This window comes from Sus scrofa, chromosome 1 (genome assembly GCF_000003025.6).
Source record: "Sus scrofa isolate TJ Tabasco breed Duroc chromosome 1, Sscrofa11.1, whole genome shotgun sequence".
NCBI classification, from domain to species: domain Eukaryota; kingdom Metazoa; phylum Chordata; class Mammalia; order Artiodactyla; family Suidae; genus Sus; species Sus scrofa.
In genome coordinates this window covers 241,471,607-241,491,544 of record NC_010443.5, presented here as the reverse complement: position 1 = coordinate 241,491,544, position 19,938 = coordinate 241,471,607, and the positions used below count along the sequence as shown (strand labels likewise).

At 37.9% G+C, this 19,938-nt stretch overlaps 1 long non-coding RNA gene across 1 annotated transcript in view; it reads left to right on the top strand.

Annotated features, from left to right (window-relative positions):
- Positions 1-19,938, top strand: part of LOC106509214 — a 406,803-nt gene that overhangs the window by 60,727 nt on the left and 326,138 nt on the right. Inside the window, exon 2 of the long non-coding RNA XR_002336987.1 lies at positions 14,645-14,794. This is a non-coding gene — a long non-coding RNA (uncharacterized LOC106509214). The remainder of the gene's footprint in view (positions 1-14,644; positions 14,795-19,938) is intronic.

Here is a 19,938-nt window from a genome sequence, read left to right as displayed (position 1 = left end):
TAAAATCCATGGATGCTCAAGTCACTTATAGAAAATGGTTTAGTATTTGCTCGTAACTTTTGCATATCCTTTTATGTATTTTAAATCATCTTTAGGTTGCTTATAATACCTAGTACAACATAAACGTTCTGTAAATAGTTGTAAATACAATGTCAATACTATGTAAGTAGTTGCCAGTGCCCGGCAAATTCAAATTTTGCTCTTTGGAATTTTCTGGATTTTTTTTCCCGAATATTTTCGATCCAGGTTGATTGTATCTGCAGATACAAAACTTGTGGATGTGGCTGGCTGACGGTGTAGTTCCTTTAACTTGGATCAAGTGCAACAGATTGAAATCCATCTAAAGTTCACAGTCAGTCAGAGCTGGTGAGGGGGACTCATCACCCTGTGTACTTATTCTTGCTATTTTTATTTTTCTTTCCAAAGTGGTTTCCATTATTTTGTTCTGGTAAATAGGTTTGCTCCATTAGGGCTGATGAAGTGGGCAAGTAGAAGCGTTGGAGGTTCCACAAAAATATTATGCTGGATGTAAAATGCTAATTTTCTGTGGTGGCTGATCTGACCAGTGGAATAAATGGTATAAACCATCAGTCTATTGGGGCTTGCTCGAAATCCTCTCAAAGGGAGGTGGTGAAGAGGACAGGTTCTGTACCCTGCCTGGTTTCAGCCTTGGCCCTGTTGCTTTCCTGCGGTATGTCCTTGGGCAAATTAAATGACCTCTCTGCCTCACTTTCTTGATCCATAAAATGAATATAATCATGGTACCTACTTCATAGGGTTATTGTGAGACTAAAATGACTTAGTACATTCAAAGCTCTTAGCACGGCTCTGGGCACTCAGTAAATGTATCCATCATCACTGTCATTACGGAGGACTTTAGAAGCATCACTGTAGCCTAGGAGGAAGTAATCAACAAATGTATGAAAAACCAAGCTGTGGCAAGAAATTATGGCCACAGGCATGTCATAAGTTCAGGGACTTTGAAGGGAATGAAACCGTAATTGCCCATCTCTTGACGTAGGAGATGTGCCTTCGTGCAACTCCTGTGGTAACGTCCTCAGCAGTGTTGATACAATTCATGTTCCCCTTTCCAGGGATGCACTCCACCTCCTAAATAAGGTTAAACCGGGAGAACCTAGAAGGTTCTCAGATTGTAATTTTTTAGAAAATTCATACTTTTTAAAAAAATGGTCGCAGCTGCAGCATATGGAAGTTCCCAGGCCAGGGATTGAACCCGTGCCTTCACAGCTGACCCAAACCCTGCTTAGAGGATTCTGAACCAACTTTACCACAGTGGGAACTCCTACATACCTTTTTTTTTTTTTTAAATTATGACCACCTAATATTCAAATTCACTTTCTATGTTTGTGGAATCTTAACATAGAACTGGGGAGAAGCAGGATCCACACCATGGTAGAGGCCAAAAGATAAGTTATTTTTTTTCTTCCTTGCAGCTTAAGTTTAGGTTGGCTAACTTCAGCCACAGTGTCTCCTGCCCAAGCATTTGAATCTGTGGTGAGCTGCCTAAAGAAACAGGTACAGTTTAGAATTTCTTGTGCTGGAGGAGGTGGCTGCTGCATCCCACATCCAGTGGTGGTTGTGTCAGCAGTCTTAGCAGAGTTCCCTCAGCTATAGGTGGTGGCAGTCCCACTGTACCATCCAAAGTTCATTGGTGGTGGCTTAGCATCTAACCAGTCTATTCTTGGCATGTGACCTTTTCAGTTGTTCTGAGTACCTGTATTTTCCTGGTTTATACTTCTATTTTGAGCCTCGTTCTTTAGTTTTTCTGTTGATTCTGTGAATTACCCAGTAGTTTTCAATGAATTCTCTCTTTTTTTCCCCCAATAGCTAGTGACATTCTTATTGTTTGCACTATGAAACTCTGCCCAGTGTACTGACTTTCTGTGACCCACTGATACCTACACCACAATGACTGTTTCTTTACATCCAAGGCAATGTATTGATTGTAGTATAGTATAGACTTTATCTATTGCAGTCCTTTAAATCTCAAATTTTGAAGTATAGACTTTGTGTACCTAGACACAATCAACTATGTTTCTTGTTGGAAATTTGCTGTATTATTATAATATACATTATGTTAGTTCAGTTGATTTCCATTTACCAAATACCTACTGAACATTTATCTTCTGCTAAATGATGATTAGGCTTTGGAGACATAAAGTCAAATAGGATAAGGTCAGTCTTGCACATATTTAGAAACCTGGCTATTTAATATCATGGCGAGATTTGGGCAAACCAATTCAGCTACATTCAGAGAGGGAAAAAATAGAATGGGTAGGAACAAGGTGGTGTGACATGGTGGTTTAAGTCTTGATAGAGAAGTTTGACCAGTCTTGGTCAAATACCCAGGCTCTTATTCGTTGTGTTAAATAGGACAAATTACTTAACCTATCTAAACCTCAGTGTGTTTATCTGTGAAGTGGGGATAATAATACTTACATCCTCATATTATTTTGAAGTTTAAATGAGATAATGGAACAAAGTGATTAGCACAGTCCTTGGGACATGAATAAGTTCTCAGTAAAATGGTAGCTACATTCACATGCTAGATTGTCCAGAGAGACTGTGTAATTCCTCTGTTAAGTACAACTTTCAAGAGCATAAATTTTTCCTTGATAGTCTATATTAGTTCCACACTCTCCCCAACCCTTAGACTCTCTTTTATTTTTTCTTGTTCCAGACCAGTTCTGTTATATTATTCTTAACACTAGTAGTCAGAAGTCTATGTTTTCTTCCAGCATGTATAAGCCAGTTTTAAGCAGGAGTAGACAATGTTTTCTGCCTGTTTTTCTCTACTTGATGATGTTTAGAAGAATTTTAATAAGAATTTTTGGCTGAAGCATCATATTGAGGGAGTATTCCTCAGGGAATTTCTGTGTCCTTTCTCTGGATGGGAGTGGTCTCCTGATATAGGCTTGAAAGAATTTTTTTCTTCTCAATTGCATAAATATGGACTTTATATGTATTGAAATTTTTGGCCCCTTTCCTGCTCACTTACGGGCATTTGCCACTATTTAATGTAGTAGACCTGACTTGTATGTTTCAGAAGACATTTATAATGCATGAATCTTTCCTCTAGCATTTTTTCCCCCTGAAGCCCAAGAAAAATGATTCATTTACCCAATTTCTATCTGATATTTTCTCCTGAATGTGTATCTTTTAGACCCTGATGATTAAATTGTTACTTAGATTCTTCAGCCCACTTAAAAAATATGTTATAAAAAGTGTTTTATTGCCTTTGGAGTCCTTTTCAAAGTATTTTCCACATTATATTTGGTCTAGTTTTCAGTTTATAGCTAAGCTGTTGTATTTTGTGGGCTTCCTTGTTTTCCTTAAATGGGCTGATTTTCTATTATTAAAAACTGATCTTTTAAAAACCTCTAATTCTTATTGTGGCCATCAATCAGACAGGTCGGGTTTTTTTTGTTTGTTTGTTTGTTTGTTTGTGTATTTATTCTTGGGAGAGTTTTTAATGAAAAAAATTTTTTTGGCTTACTCCTTTCCAATCTTATATAAAATTTTATTTTGGTGTTCTGATGAGGTGTTTAAAAATAGTTTCCAGGCTTCTATTTTATTTTCGCTTTTCATTCACTTCTCTCCCCACCTCAACATCTGCATTTGCTTATGTTGAAATCAGTGGAAATGATACCAGACAAAGGGTTGTAGATGAAGTTCTCAGTCCTTGTGCAGCTTCAAAATTACTGTGTGACTTTGGTTAGGTCATTCGACTGTCTGGGCCTCTAGTTTCCTCAGTGGTGAAATGAGGGGAATTTATCCATTTATTCAGCAAGTATTTATTAGGCACATATTATATGGAAGACACTGTGCCAGGTACCAGAAAATCTGCAATGAGCAAAAGTCGAGGTGCCTCCCCTCATTGAATATATATTCTAGTGCTGTTAAATTTTATAAATCCAAAGGCCCCCTTTTTTTAATAATGATTTTTATTTTTTCCATTATAGCTGATTTACGTGTTCTGTCAATTTTTTGCTGCACAGCAAGGTGACTGACCCAGTCACATATACATGTGTACATTCTTTTTTCTCACATTATCATACTCCATCACAAGTGACCAGACATAGTTCCCAGTGCTATACAGCAGGATCCCATTGCTTATCCATTCCAAAGGCTATAGTTTGAATCTATTAACCCCAATTTCCAGTCCCTCCTATTCCCTCCCCCTTGCTCTTGGCAACCACACATCTGTTCTCCAAGTCCATGATTTTCTTTTCTATGGAAATGTTCATTTGTGCCGTATATTAGATTCCAGATATAAGTGATATCATATGGTTTTGTCTTTCTCTTTCTGACTTAATCAGTATGAGTCTCTAGTTCCATCCATGTTCTGCAAATGGCATTATGACCTTCTTTTTAATGGCTGAGTAGTATTCCATTGTGTGTATATATACCCCATCTTCCTAATCCAATTATCTGTCGATGGACATTTGGGTTGTTTCCATGTCTTGGCTATTGTGAATAGCACTACAGTGAACATGTGGGTGCATGTATCTTTTTCAAGGAAAATTTTGTCCAGATATATGCCCAAGAGTGGGATTGCTGGGTCATATGGTAGTTCAATGTATAGATTTCTAAGGTACCTCCATACTTCTCTCCATAGTGCTTGTACCAGCTTACATTCCCAGCAACAGTGCAGGTGGGTTCCCTTTTCTCCACACCCCCTCCAGCATTTGTTATTTGTGGATTTATTAATGATGGCCATTCTGACTGGTGTGAGGTGGGATCTCATGGTAGTTTTGATTTGCATTTCTCTAATAATCAGGGATGTTGAGCATTTTTTCATGTGCTTGTTGGCCATCTGTATATCTTTCTTAGAGAAATGTCTATTCCGGTCTTTTGCCCATTTTTCCATTGGGTTGTTGGCTTTTTTGCTGTTGAGTTGTTTGAGTTTTTTGTATATTTTAGGGATCAAGCCCTTGTCAGTTGTGTCATTTGAAACTGTTTTCTCCCATTCTGTAAGTTGTCTTTTTTTTTTAAATGGTTCCTTTGCCATGCCAAAGCTTATCATTTTGATTAGGTCCCATTGGTTTATTTTTGCTCTTTATTTTTACCTTTGTAAGGTTGATGTCAGAGAATGTTTTGCCTGTGTTCTCTTCTAGGAGTTTGATGATGTCTTGTCTTACATTTAAGTCTTTCAGCCATTTTGAGTTTATTTTTGTGCATGGTGTGAGGGTGTGTTCCAGTTTCATTGATCTACATGTGGCTGTCCAGTTTTCCCAGCACCCCTTGCTGGGAAGACTGTCTTTTTCCCATTTTATGTTCTTGCCTCCTTTGTCAAAGATTAATTGACCATAGGTGTCTGGGTTTATTTCTGAGTTCTCTATTCAGTACCATTGGTCTGTCTGTCTGTTTTGTTCCCAGTACCACCCTGTCTTGATTCCTGTGGCTTTGTAATAGTGTCTGAAGTCTGTGAGAGTTATGCCTCTTGCTTGGTTTTTGTTCCTCAGGATTGCTTTGGCAATTCTGGGTCTTTTGTGGTTCCATATACATTTTTGGATTGTTTGTTCTAGTTTTGTGAAAAATGACATGGGTAATTTGGTAGGCATTGCATTAAATCTTGTAAATTGCTTTGGGTAGTATGTCCATTTTTACAAGATTGATTTTTCCAACCTAGGAGCATGGAATATCTTTCCATTCCTTTATATCTTCTTTAGTTTCCTTGATTAATGTTTTATAGTTCTCGGCATATAAGTCGTTTATCTCCTTGATCAGGTGTATTCCCAGGTATTTGATTTTTTGGGTGCAATTTTAAAAGGTGTATTTTTATATTCCTTTCCTAATATTTCATTGTTAGTATACAGAAATGTGACTGATTTCTGAATGTTAATCTTATATCCTGCTACTTTGCTAAATCTGTTGACCAACTTAAGCAGTTTTTTGGGTTGAGTCCTTAGGCTTTTCTATATATAGTATCATGTCATCTGCATACAGTGACAGTTTTACCTCTTCTCTTCCTATTTGGATGCCTTTTATTTCTTTTGTTTGTCCGATTGCTATGGGTAGGACTTCCAGTACTATGTTGAATAAAAATGGCGAGAGTGGGCATCCTTGTCTTGTTCTACATTTTCGTGGGAAGGCTTTCAGCTTTTCTCCATTGAGTATTATATTTGCTGTGGGTTTGTTGTAAATGGCTTTTATTATGTTAAGGTATGTTGCCTCTATACCCACTTTGGTAAGAGTTTTGATCATGAATGGATGTTGGACTTTGTCAGATGTTTTTTCTGCATCTATTGAGATGATTATGTGTTTTTTTATTATTTATTTATTTTTTTAATTGTTGTTTCCCCAATACAATTTTTCCTACCGTACAGCATGGTGACCCAGTTGCACATACATGTATACATTCTTTTTTTTCCCATTATCATGCTCCATCATAAGTGACTAGACATAGATCTCAGTGCTATACAGCAAGATCTCATTGCTAACCCATTCCAAAAGAAATAGTTTGGAGGTTTCTGACTTTTGTTTTGAGCATTGTAAGTATAATGGTACTTCCACTTAGTTTCAATTCTCTTTTGACTAGAATAGAAAGAAAAATAGCATGAAGTTTATTTTTGGCATTTATTTTGGGGCATTCCTTTGACTTAAAATAAATTGGGTGTTGATGATCTTTGTACAACTATAACTGTAATAAAATTCACTGAGCAAAAAAAAAAAAATACCTTGCAATTTGTCCTATAGGGTGTTCCATGGAAACCAGTGTGAGATGTTCTCTCCAGAAAGGATTTAGGTCAAATGCTGCATACTATATCCCTCTCTTAAAGTAAATCTTAAAAACACTTTTGGAAATTTGCTTTAGATCTCTGTTTTCTGAAGCACATTTAAAAAAAAAAAAAGAATTACTGGAATAGTGACAACTGACCTTTATTTAAATGTGGGAGTATCAGTCAAAGAGGAAATGAAAATTTTCTTTGTTGCTACCAATATAAAAATACTTATTGAGTTATAAAATTGTATTCAGTTATAGATCATAAAGCTCTTTACTGGGGATTGGTAATAATAAAAATAATAATGAATAGTAAACAATGTAAATTTTATTATTTGGCTGACAATATAGTATGTGACATAAGCCTTGGAAAAATAATGGACTGGTAAACTTTTAAACTTACTTGCCAATGGGTTATTGGTGTTACAGGAATTATCACAATAGGATCCTTAAAAGAAAATTTAGGCCAAATCTCTTCTCGTTTCCCTTCATATTCCATTTAATTTAAAGTGGGCTATTTGTGGGATGATGTATGCCAGGTAGTAAGAAAAAGTTGGAATTATATCAGGGTAATTTTGTTCCTATTATCAGAATGGAGCCATCTGAAATGATTGTTTATAACAGATAATGGCTGTAGAAAAAATAAAATAGAATGAAAGATGTAAGCAAAGTGACAGGAAATAATTGATGAGCTGGTGGAAAATCCAGAAAACATCTTGTATGAAAATCAACTCAATAGCATTTTGCTTGATTTTTTGGGAAGAAATTAAGTAGTAAATGTTAATTTCTATCTGTTTCTCAAATTCTTTATTGTTAAGATGATTATTCTTGCTTCAACTCTTAATTATCACACTTTTATTTTTTCCTGTTCATGAATTCTTATTAAATTTTCTTAATATAATAGCTCTAATTTCATTTGTCTCTTTAGATTAAGCTTCTAAAAGTTCAGGAACAATAATCACAGTTACTGAATCACAGTTCCTGCATATATATATGTTTATACACATACAAAAATAACCATAAAAGAAAATAAGGGTGATTCCAAAATAAAAAAATTGGAGATAAAGACCTATTAAGATTTCAGAGGAAGGAAAGAGGATACACAAATTGGAGGAAAAGGGGAAAATCTGTGCCCAAGATTTGTACTGGCCTTAAAAGGTAGTAAGATTAGGGCATTCAGAGATGCAGGGAACACAGGGAATAGCAACGTTGTATAGTGGAAATTACATTGGCTTGGAGTTAACCGAACTTTTGTTGTTTTCTCTAATTCCTAGTTTTATCTTTAAAAATTGGGATGATAATATCAAAACCTTGCTACAGAGTTGTTGTGAGGTTTAAATGTATAACTGAGAGGAAATTCTTAGCCAAGTTCTTGGCATAAAGTGGGTACTTGGACATAACCCTCCCTTTTTTCATGTTAATGTGGAAGACATTTGAGGCCAGGCTAAGAAGTTTGCTGAAGCCCTTGTTCTACCATTTAATAACCTTGGGCAAATTATTTAACCTTGCTCAGTCTCAGTTTTCTCATCATTAACATGGAGATAATAGTATCAATTTCACAGTGTTGATGTAAGGAGTAAACAAGTTTGTTCATATAAAGTGCTTAAGAAATTATGTGGCACAAAGGAGGTATTTGTTAAATATTGTTATTGTTATATTTAGCTCCTCGAGGAGCTAATGGAAGTTTTAGAGTCTGAGGTGGAGGAAAGTGATTCAGTCTTTTCTTTAGACAAGTAAGTGTGTTGGTGGTTTATGAATAGGAACTGAGTGGTGAGGGATTAGGGAGAGACCAAAAGAGGGGAAGAGCTGTTAGGGGATTGATGAACACTCTGGATCAGAGACACTGAGAACCTGAAGAATAATGGTGGTAGCAGGAGGAGAGGGGCCAGTATAAGTATATACTTTTCAAACTTCAACCTGCACATGAATCACCTGGGAATCTTATAAAAATGTAGGTTCTGGTTCAGTTGGTCTGTGTGGAGTCTGAGATGCTGTGATTAGAACAAGATCCCAGGTGGTGCCAATGATTCTAGTTCACAACCGCACTGCATAGCAAGGGTTTTAAAGGCAGGACAGGAGCCCTCAAAAATAGGAGTTAACAGTTGATTGGCCATGGGGGAGGAGACAGAGAGATGGTGAGTTTTCCATAGATGGAGCTAAATTGGGAAGGAAAACAATGAACTTAGATTACCATGCTTTTAGGTGTGTTAAGAGATAGAATGGTGTAATGCCAAAAGGATATATTTATTGTCAGAAGACTTGGATTAAATCCTGTCTTTGGAAATTATTAGAAAGATGACTTTGAACTTTAGGTCTTCTTCATCTCTAAATGGGAGACTACAATGACTACTTCAAAGGACTATTGGATAGATGAAATACTTAGTTGTGAAAACTTGTCTCCTGGTGGCCACCTAAGTGGCACCCACTGTATAAAAATGGAATTTATAGACTTTATGGAATTTATGGACTAGGTTTATCCTCACTAGGTTTTATTTTGTTTTGTTTCTGTTTTCTCCCCCCTCTTTTTAGGAGGTTCCCAGGCCATGGGGTCAAATCAGAGCTGTAGCTGCTGGCCTACGACATAGCCACAGCAACGCCAGATCTGAGCCATGTCTGTGACCTACACTATAGCTCACTGCAATGCCAGATCCTAAACCCACGGAGCAAGGCCAGGAATCAAACCTGTGTCCTCATGGATGCTAGTCAGATTCATTTCCATTGAGCCATGACGGGAACTCCCACTAGGTTTTAGCATACACATTTTTTCCCCCACTAAAGCATGCATACTGATACTTCAGATTGTACAGTAATTTAACAGCCTTCTGAACTTTATGTTTTCTAAGTATTCATTAGCTGACATAATTTCAGGGGACATGAATGCCAAGATTGGCAGCAGGTCCACAAGAGCTTCATCCATCAGAAAACCTGCAATTGTCAGATTCTTCCTTTTAAGGCCCTTCTCCAGGAATAAACCGTCTGAATCAAAGAGGAAAATATCTGGTCAAACTCATTTATAATCATAGTCTCATAATGGTAGATGGCAGGCTGTGGGATAAATCTGTGGACTTTCACGTACTTTTCCAACCAGAGGAGGCATTATTGATGATTGAAGAATTAGCTCTTCAGAGTTTATCTACAACCTTGAGTTGGATATTTTGGACTAGTTGAAAATAAATATTTTTCTCTTAAACTTAATCTGAACTTTCAAAATTATCCTTGCATATGTCCCTACACATAAGTCAATCTGTGAAATTTTAGGGATAAGCTTAAACTGCAGCAAACAAATAAATGTATGATAACAAAGAATTTATGACACGTATTTTATTCTGGAAGTCTTCACAAACAACTATTCATAATATTAACAAATTGTGGATATACTACTATGTCACTGGTCTATTTAAGAACAAGTTCTTTTATTTCTTGCTTTATAAGAGAAATCAGAAGGAAACAAATTCCAGGCCATATTATCAAGATATTATCTCAAATATAGCAGAGATCAAGTCATCCAAAGACTCAAGTTACAGTTCTCTTAAAAACAACTTGTCCTTTCCAAAAATTAAATTACATAAAATATTCTGGAATATTTTGGGCTTGACTTCGGGGGCACCAACTTTGCACATTTGGGGACTTTATCTTCTTTGGTAACACTTCAAGATGAAGAAATTCAGAGTTATTTGCATGGATTGATTACTAAACAAATCATCTCAGTTTCGACTTGGCCTCTCTGCATTTTGCAGTCCCCACTATTCTCCACAGACAGAGTCCATTATTTTTATCAACTCTTAAAAAAATCTTAAAAAAAATCCTGCGTTTCAAGACTGAGAGAGCCTTTTCCAGAAGAAAATCTCTGTTGCCAGAATTATTTTGATCTTGCTTGAGTTGTTGGCTGAATTCCTTGCCAACCTATTTACCTTAATTAACGCTACAGGTATGATTCCCTCAAGATGAACTCTAAGTGTAGTTGATTCTAGATTCAAAAAGGGAAGCCTTCCATCTCCTGAAATTATAGAAGCATTAAGGCTTTTAGAGACTTCCTCAAAATAACATCACATTTTTTCTTAAATTGAAGGACTAAGTCTCAATCTAATAGCTTGCTTGAGTAAGTAGCTAACCTGCTCTAGGTTATCAACTATTTTCTACAGATAATAGTTACTAAAGTATTTGTTGAATAAGTGGATTCTGCTATTTATTTTATCTCCTCCAGAGAATAACTGAGACTTGGTGAAACTTTTATTTAGATATGCTACTTTTCCCTCCATAAATCTCTTTCTGTATCTAACCATCATCCATTAAATAATCTGAACAAGAAACCTGGGAGTTATCCTGGAGTCCTCCCTGCTCTCTCCATATTCATTCAATTCCCAACACTTGCTGACTTTTTGCATCCTAAAAGTGTGTTGAGTGACTGTTCTCTCTCTCTTTCTCTCTGGCACTATCTATCTTGTCCAGGCCCTCACATTCCTCTCTGAGCTTTTACAGCAGCATCCTAAGGGCTTTCTCTGCTTCCAGTAATGGCCTCCTTTGATTTACCCTTCAGAGGGATATATTTAAAATCCAAAGATCATCAGGTAATCTCCTTTCATTGGCTCTCCTTCATCCACAGTAGGAAAAAAAAAAAAAAAAAAAAAAAAAGGATCCAAACTCCTTAGCATGAAATATAGGCCTCCTCTGATCTGGCATTTTAATGAGCTTCTCAGGTTTATTTGCTACCTGCTACAGCAGGGGCTGAGCCTCAGCACTATTGACATTTGGGGCTGGATAATTTTTTGTTGGGGTCGGGGGTTGCCCTGTGCCATTATAAAATGTTTAGCAGCATCCCTGGCCTCTACCCACTAGATGCCAGTGGTACTCTCTTCTGTCAGTTGTGACAACCAAAAATAATTCCAGACATTGTTAAATGTCCCCCAAGGAACAAAATTGCCCATTGCCCCCTGGTTGGTAAATAGAAATTGTATAATGAATCACAAACTCTTTGCACACACCAAGCTATGTAGTACCTCTGCCCCTTTGCTCTTGTTATTATTTGTTCCTGGAAAGCCTTTATCCTTCTCTGCTTAATGTGGATGGTGAGGAAAAGATTCTGTCCTTCTGTCCTCTTCCTTCTGAGTTTCCTCTAAGAGGAAGCATTGTAGTGATCTGATCGTTCAGATTCCAGGACACACTGGATCGCAGGTGAGAGCATTTCTTTGAAAGGACCACATATGGGTACAACCCACTCTTCAACTTTTTTTGAAAAAATAACCAATTAATGCATGAATCCATGCTTCTAGAATTCAAACAGTGTGGAATATATAATTAAAAGTGAAAGCTTTCCAAGATCAAAGCACTCTAATAAAAAAAATAATGACTTGATACATGCTGCTTCAATCTACTGCTGACAGACATCCTCCTGCTTTGTGGCTCTGGCCTCTTAGGGTCCCAGGATTGTGTATAGAAGATTGAGGTTAGGAGTTGCCTTCATGGTGCAGCAGAAATGAATCTGACTAGGAACCATGCGGTTGTGGGTTCAATCCCTGGCCTCACTCAGTGGGTTAAGGAACTGGTGTTGCCCTGAGCTGTGGTGTAGGTCGCAGACATGGCTTGGATCTGGCATTGCTATGGCTGTGGCCGTGGCCGGCAGCTCTAGCTCTGATTAGATCCCTCGCCTGGAAACCTCTATATGCCATGGGTGTGGCCCTAAAAAGCAAAAAGGTTGAGGTTAGGTTGGCTCTCCAAAACACAGAAAGCTGTTCACTTCACGATGCTTCCTATTATTACAGGAGCAGGTGATTCACATTTTGGATCTACCTAGCTCAAAAAAGAATATTTCAACAAAGCTTCTATGGGCCACATCCTTCTTCCATCCCTTCTCCAAATCTGTACAGATCTTTCCCTCTCCATCTACATAAAAATTCACAAACCACAGCAGTCAGAGTTGTTATCAAGAAAAAGAGACTTTTGACATTTTGAGTGTACAATGTTACATGTCAGTCCATAGGCAGCCCCAGAGATTTTACTCTACTCAATCAAGGGTGAGCCCTGGGATTTGTATTTTTTTAACAACTCCCTCCCCCCTAGACAAGTCTGATGTGCAGTCTGTTGTGGAAGCCAGTGATGGAAGAACTCCAAATTAAAATGTAAAATGATGCATCCAGGTGCCCAACATTTTGACAGCTGAGCATGCCACTTCACGTATATATGGATTCAGCATGGAGTAGTATCCACACTTAAAAAATTCCAAGTTACATAAATCCTTATAGCAGATGGAAGAAAAGATGTCTCTATACGCCTATGTCCTAAATACTAAGCAGGCCTTAAAAACAAACTAGGTAAAGAGGAAGTACCTGCAAGGGCTCTTTCTTAAGATAACAAAAACATGCCTGCTGGTTGGGAAATGTAGCTATTTTCATAAAGATTTCCAGCTATGGGAACAAAGGGTGGAAGAAATCCTTTCCACACAAGTTAATTCTAAAGACCTCATCCCCTAAAGACCCTGGGCAACTTAAAACAACCCTTTCCCCTAATTCTGTGGATTATTATTCTTTTTATGCCTTCCTCAACACTTAGGATCCCGCAGGAGGTCACTGAGAATGGTGGGGATGAAGTGTTCCTAACAGTAGAAATGAAAACAAGAGACTGAACTGGAGAAACACTTTTAAACCTCTAATTGAGCAAACCTGACTATAAAATTGTATCTGTGCTATGATTACAACTGTAAAAATTCTGTCTGCATATGGACAGAGACTGAAAGGGAGCATGAAAAAAAATGTAAACAGTTTGGTTTGTAGGATGGCAGAATTTTGGGTGGATTTTTCTTTCTTTTATTTTGAGTTTTGTCAGTGTTTTTGTAATGTTTTACAATAAACAATACTATAAAAGTAGCAGCTGAACCTGCTGACTAATTATTGTTAGACAGAGCAGCTTAGCATCAACTCTGTCAGAGCTAAAATCACTGCTTTTGGCAGATGGTCTCCAGTGTTTAAGTTGATAATATCAAATAACCTTCACCAAGAAGTCAACTCCTTCTGGTTCAAAGGAGAATTTAAAAATTATTTAATTTTTGCAGCTAACTCATTCCTACAGGCATACTAGGTATTAGTTGAATGGGGGCCATAAGGAGGGCATTTCATTTTGTTGTTTTCATTTTTTAAAATAAGTCAAAATGGGTTGATTGGTTACACCTATTCTAAGAAAGGTCTTGGACCAGATCATTTGCAATAAAGTGAAAAACTCAGAGTCCTTAAAAGAGTGTTAGGTAGTGTGTGAGTGGATTCAAACTCTATTTTGAGGGAAATACTGGTGTCACCTGCAGGAACCCCTGCAGCTTATCTTTTAGCAGAAATGGAATGGCAAGAGTGCATGTCGGGTTCTTAAAAAATTGACAACAGAATGTCAGCCGCACTTCCTGCACATCTGGTGTTGAAAACATATGGATAATCAACATCAAAGACTATCGGCACTTCAGGCACTTGTCAGCAAATTCAGTCCTGAAGTGACTTGTAACTGTGCACTTGCCAAAGGCTCACCTAAGACACATAATATTGGAGAGAGACGATTTAATGAACAGGGGAGCTCTCCATTCCTCTTCTAGGGACTCTAATCTCTGTTCCTGTGATTTGTTGCAGTATCAGGAAGGAACGTATCTGGGCTGGATTACCTCTGTTCCTGACAGAAATGCTTTCACCGAATTAAAAATTTAGTGTTATGCTCTGAGCCTTTGTGAGAGTCAGTATAAAAATTGTCCATTGGAACAATGCTTTTGTGCTTTTTGCAAATATCACTGCGGAGAATATCATGCCTTATGTTACCTAAAACCTACTGTTAAAAAATTACAGGAAAATTCCTTCTGGATTGAGGACATTAGCTTTTACTTTGCTTGTAACACAGGTTAAAAATCGGGTGTTTCTCTTCGTGCCTTAGGTGCTGGGACACTCATGCTTTATCCATAGTACTTCTCCACCAGCAGTTTTGTAAAGATCAGAGGAAGTGATGAGCTCAGAGAGCAGAGTCGGGCACAAGAAGGAGGATACTATTGGGTGCCCATCAGTTGCTGTGCCTGTTATGGCTTAGGTAGGTACAACGCTTGCCATTCTAATGATCCTCATTAGGACTTTTTCTCCAAGCATTTGTTGTTCCTGAAGTGCTAGATTTTCAAAAAGGAAGAAATGCATTTCATTTTCTATAAATATCGAAATTAATTACTCATCGTTATAACTATTCATTAAAATTCAAAATTAGATGAGAATGTTCTTCATAGATTTTTTAAGCCTTGAAAGATCCATTTTATTATAGCATCTACAGCTCTCTATTTAAAGAAATTATGACATAAGGTTCATAATTGAATTAAGCCAGTACCTTAGCCCACATCCTAAGAGGAAATTAATGAAAGATGGTGAGTAAAACTATGGCGTCTTATTAGGAAAATTATAGACAATTGAATAGAATTGTATTTGCAGATCTCATCGCAGTGTGTCTCGTTGGGAACACATTCATTCACTCACTCAGTCATTCTTTCAGTCATTCAACTTGTGAGTCTAATATGTTCCAGGGACCATTTTAGGTGCCAAGGATATATCAGTAAACAGAACAGACAGAACACCCTGCCTTTAAAGCCTTCACATTCTAATGGGGAGTGGGGGAAGGCAGTCAATAATAAACAAATAAAAATATATGGTGAAACAATTGGTATTAAGTGCTATGGGGAAAAGACAAGGGGATAAGGGAGAGATCGGGTGCACTGGGTGTGGGGGTGGAATTTGCTATTTTGAATAGTGTGACCAGGTGGCATCTGAGCGTAGATCGGAAGGAGAGAGCTATGTGAGTCTCTCCAGGAAGAGTTTCCACGCAGAGGGAACAGTTTGTGCAAAAACCCCAAAGCAGGTGTGTTCTTGGTGTGTTGGAGGAAAGTGAGGAGTCAGATGTGGCAGGAATGGAGGACAGCAGAAGAGCGATGGGAGGCCACAGAGGGAGGAGGGAGCCGGATCATGAAGGCCATGTTAAAGTGCTTTAAAAATGGGATGGAGGAGAACTGGAGGTTTTTGAGCAGAGGAATAACATGATCTGACATGTTTTAAGAGCATTATCTCGTTGCATTGTGGAGTATAGGCTGCAGTGAGGAGATGTGGGGATGCTGGTCATTTGGACTCAGACTGTAGTGGTGAAAATGGAGAGAAGTGGTCAGATTGTGATTATATTTTGAAGGTAGAGGCATTAGGATTTCTGACTTTTAGAGAAGGAGTTATGAGAGGGAGATAACGTTCTCGGTCTGAGCCAGTGCTTCAAGGAACGTAAAGGTTGGAGCTGCCGTATAGTGGATGAGGCAGACTGTGGGAGAAAGATCAGGAGTTTGGTTTTGGGGCTGAGATGCCCAAGTGGTAATATCCAATAGGTAGTTTGATAGTATAAACAGTAACTCAAAATTAATATTACATTTAATAGAAATATTATATACATGTATAATATATTAGTAATGATATTAAAGTTTAATATATTTGTGGTACCACCTTTTAAGAGAGGCACCAATAAGTTAAATATATTTTAAAGAGGATGACTGAGACAACAAGCATAGGAAACCATATAGGATAAGCAGCAGCTGAAAGAGACGGAGATAGATGTTTAACATGAAGATGAGAAGTCCTAGAGTAGATGTTCTCTTTACCTGTTGAAAGGGATAGTAAATGAGTCTTACGTGTTATTCTCTGGTGTGGATAGAAGTTACAGGAAGCCTAGTTTCAGAACATTGTAAGAATATGCACATGCATGCACATGTGTATGAGTAGAATTTCATGAGTAGAATTTCTGTGTTCTTCTGCAGCAGGACAGATTCTTTTCTGAAGTAGTGGCTGCCTTACTGCTGACACTACTTGACTGTAGAGTTGCTGAGGATATTGTAGAGGGGACTATGGAAAGTTAGGCTAGGTAGCCTCTAAGGTCCAGTCCTTTTTGTTTCTGTATATTTTTCCTAGGGACCAAGGCACTCCATATGCTAATGCACCATCATGAATATTTTCTTGTATTGTGTTTTAAGATTTCATGGGTCTATGTCTTCTTGCCAAATTAAACTGCAAATTTCTTGAGGACTGGGACGTGTTTTTATCCTCTTTGTATTCCCTGATGCCCTTGGCACAAGATTTTGTATATAAAAACTAGTTAGAAAGATACTTGCTGGTAGAATAATTTTGCTTCCAAGGCATCCTTATCCAAACTGTAAGCACTACTGGGAAGAGGAGTTATACCCAGCCTAACACCTTAGTGTGGCTGGATTGACAGGACCAATTTCATCTGTGAAATTCTGAGGGCCTGGAGTGCAAGAAGTTTGTCAAATGAGGAAAAGACAATTTACCTACATCATACCTTTGTTCATTACTGATTCTGCATATATATAAAGTCTACATAAAATGTCAAATATTGTGGTATTGGTGTAATAAGTATACATATTAGAGCATAAAATGTCTGAATGATATATTAGTGGTTTTAAAGAATTAAGCATCTAAGGTAGTTACTTCTTCTACTTTCATAGAGTACTTCCAAAATAGAGAAAGTCTTGTTAATTCATATCTATTACTTCTGTAGACTTCACAGAAAACAAGTAGAAGAGGTTCAATGAGTTCCTTGCCATAGAAGGTGTTAAATTAGAGGATTAAAAACCATTTTCAAGCTAACTACCCATCCAATGAGCATTTATTGCACACATAGTGTAGATTCAAGGAGGGTTTCAATGAAGGACTATAATTTTGAGGAGCTCACAGTTGAGTAGGAGAACTGATCTAATATTGTGGTACACTGTGTTAAATACTGTGCATTGGAAAAACAAAGTTCCATGAGATCACAGAGGAAACAGCAACTAACTTCTTGGGGAAATTGGGAAATTCTTCCTGGGGCAAATGCCATTTCAACTGTCTAAGCTCTTTTTGATCCTCCACCCCCCAACCCAAGGCAGTTCATTTTTCTCTGCTGTTTACCTGTGGCACTTGTTACCTGCTTCTGATTACAGCAGTGCCCTGTTTATTGTAATTATCTGTGTACTATCTGCCCGACCAGCACCCTTCAATGGCAGAGACTGTGTCTTATCATCTCTGTCCCTAGCCAGTATTCAACATAGGTCAAAGGTCATGGAGGGACCATTCAGGGAAGGGCTGGGAGGTGACGACTGAGAAATGAAACACATTCTGATGGGTCCACTGGAAATGAAATCACTCAGTTAAAACATAAAACCATTTTAAAAAGCAGTATATGCTGCAGCTGTCCCTAACCTGACTTTAGCCTCAAGACTCTGGTCTTACTCCATCATTCACTCCACTTTGAGCCTCACTCATCCCTTGTGATCATGTTCACTTTCTTCTGAGGGTTTGCAAAGCAAATTTTGCATTTTAGTTGTAGGTTTTACTACATTTTCTTTTTTCTATTGACAGAGAAATATCCCTTGTTCTTTATTGAAATTATTTCATCTACTTTCTAAATTATTCCATAATAACTTAAACAATTTTTTTTTTCGATCATACCCTGTTGCTAGTGCCTGGCTTCATTATCATCCACCCAGTTTCCTGAGCCAGAAATATAGACTTTTTTTTTTTTTGGTCTTTTAAGTGCCACACCCATGGCATATGGAGATTCCCAGGCTTGAGGTCGAATCAGAGCTGTAGCTGCTGACCTACACCACAGCCACAGCGACACAGGATCCTTAACACACTGAGCGAGGCCAGGGATTGAACCTACATCCTCATGGATACTAGTCAGATTCGTTTCCAATGAGCCACGATGGGAACTCCAGAAATCTAGACTTTATCCTAACCCTCAAAGTGCTTTCTTCCAATCAGTGCTAGGTTTTCCTACTCTAATGTCCAAATAAAGCTTGACTTTGTTCTCTTCTCTTAAGTCACATAGCCTAAGTTCAGGCCACTTTTATCTCTCACTGGATTATTGCTAACAACCTCCTAACTGGTCTGCCATCCTGTACTTATTTTGTTTATGTGTGTATGTATGCATGTATGTATATATCTATCTGTCTATAGGCTATCATCTATGTAGTTGTAGATAGATAGATCTACTCATGTACATCTACTTATTTATATCGATATAAATCCAGCTACTGAAGCTATATTTATTTTTTATTTAAAAATTTAAAAATTGGTAAAATTTACATAATGCAAGACTTCCCTATTTAACCATTTTTAGGTGTACCATTCACTGGCATTAAGTACATTCACATATTGTGGTACCATGAGCACCATCCATCTCCAGAACGTTTTCATTATCCTAAACTGAATTTCTAAACCCATTAAACACGAACTGCTTTTCCCCCAGCCTCTGGCAATACCATTCTACTTTCTGACTCTATGGATTTGACAACTCTAGAAACCTCATGTAAGTGGAATCATACTGTATTTGTCCTTTTGTGACTTGCTTATTTCATTAACCCATGTTGTAGCCTGTGTAACATTTCTGTCCTTTTTAAGGCTGAATAATATTCCATTATATGTATATACCACACCTTGTTTATCCGTTCATACATTGATGTTTATGATATTTAAACATTATCACTATTAGAACTTTACTGTAACTTGGCCCTGTTACTCTCAGGATAAAGCTAAAAGGCTTTACTATGTTTTATGGCGCCCCCACAAAACACTGCAGCTTTCATTCTATTCATGCTCCTCTACACTCTCCACTTCAGTCAATTGAGCTGGCCTTGCCACCATTTCTTTGATATCTGGGCTTTTGGCTCAGCTTCTTCCTCAGCTTACAGTGCCATTTTTTTAGGATAAGCCCAGCTTATACCTCAGTGCAAGACATCACCTCCTTTAGGAAGCTTTCTTCCCCTCATCCAGGCTGGGTTAGGTATCCCCTTTCTTGTCCTGGAATCCCCCGAAATTCTGTCTAACAAGACACTTACCACTTACCAAAGTATATATATATTTGCTTTTTAGGGTCTCGCTTGTTGCATATAGAGGTTCCCAGGCTAGGGGTCTAATTGGAGCTACAGCAGCTAGCCTGTGCCACAGCCACAACAATGCCAGATCTGAGCCACATCTGCAGCCACCACAGCTTACAGCAATGCTGGATCCTTAACTCACTGAGCAAGGCCAGGTATCAAACATGCAACCTCATTGTTACTAGTCAGATTCATTTATGCTGAGCCACAATGGAAACTCTGGGTCTAGTATATTTTGAGTGCTCAATTCATTTCTGTTGAAGGATGAATAATGGAGTGCACA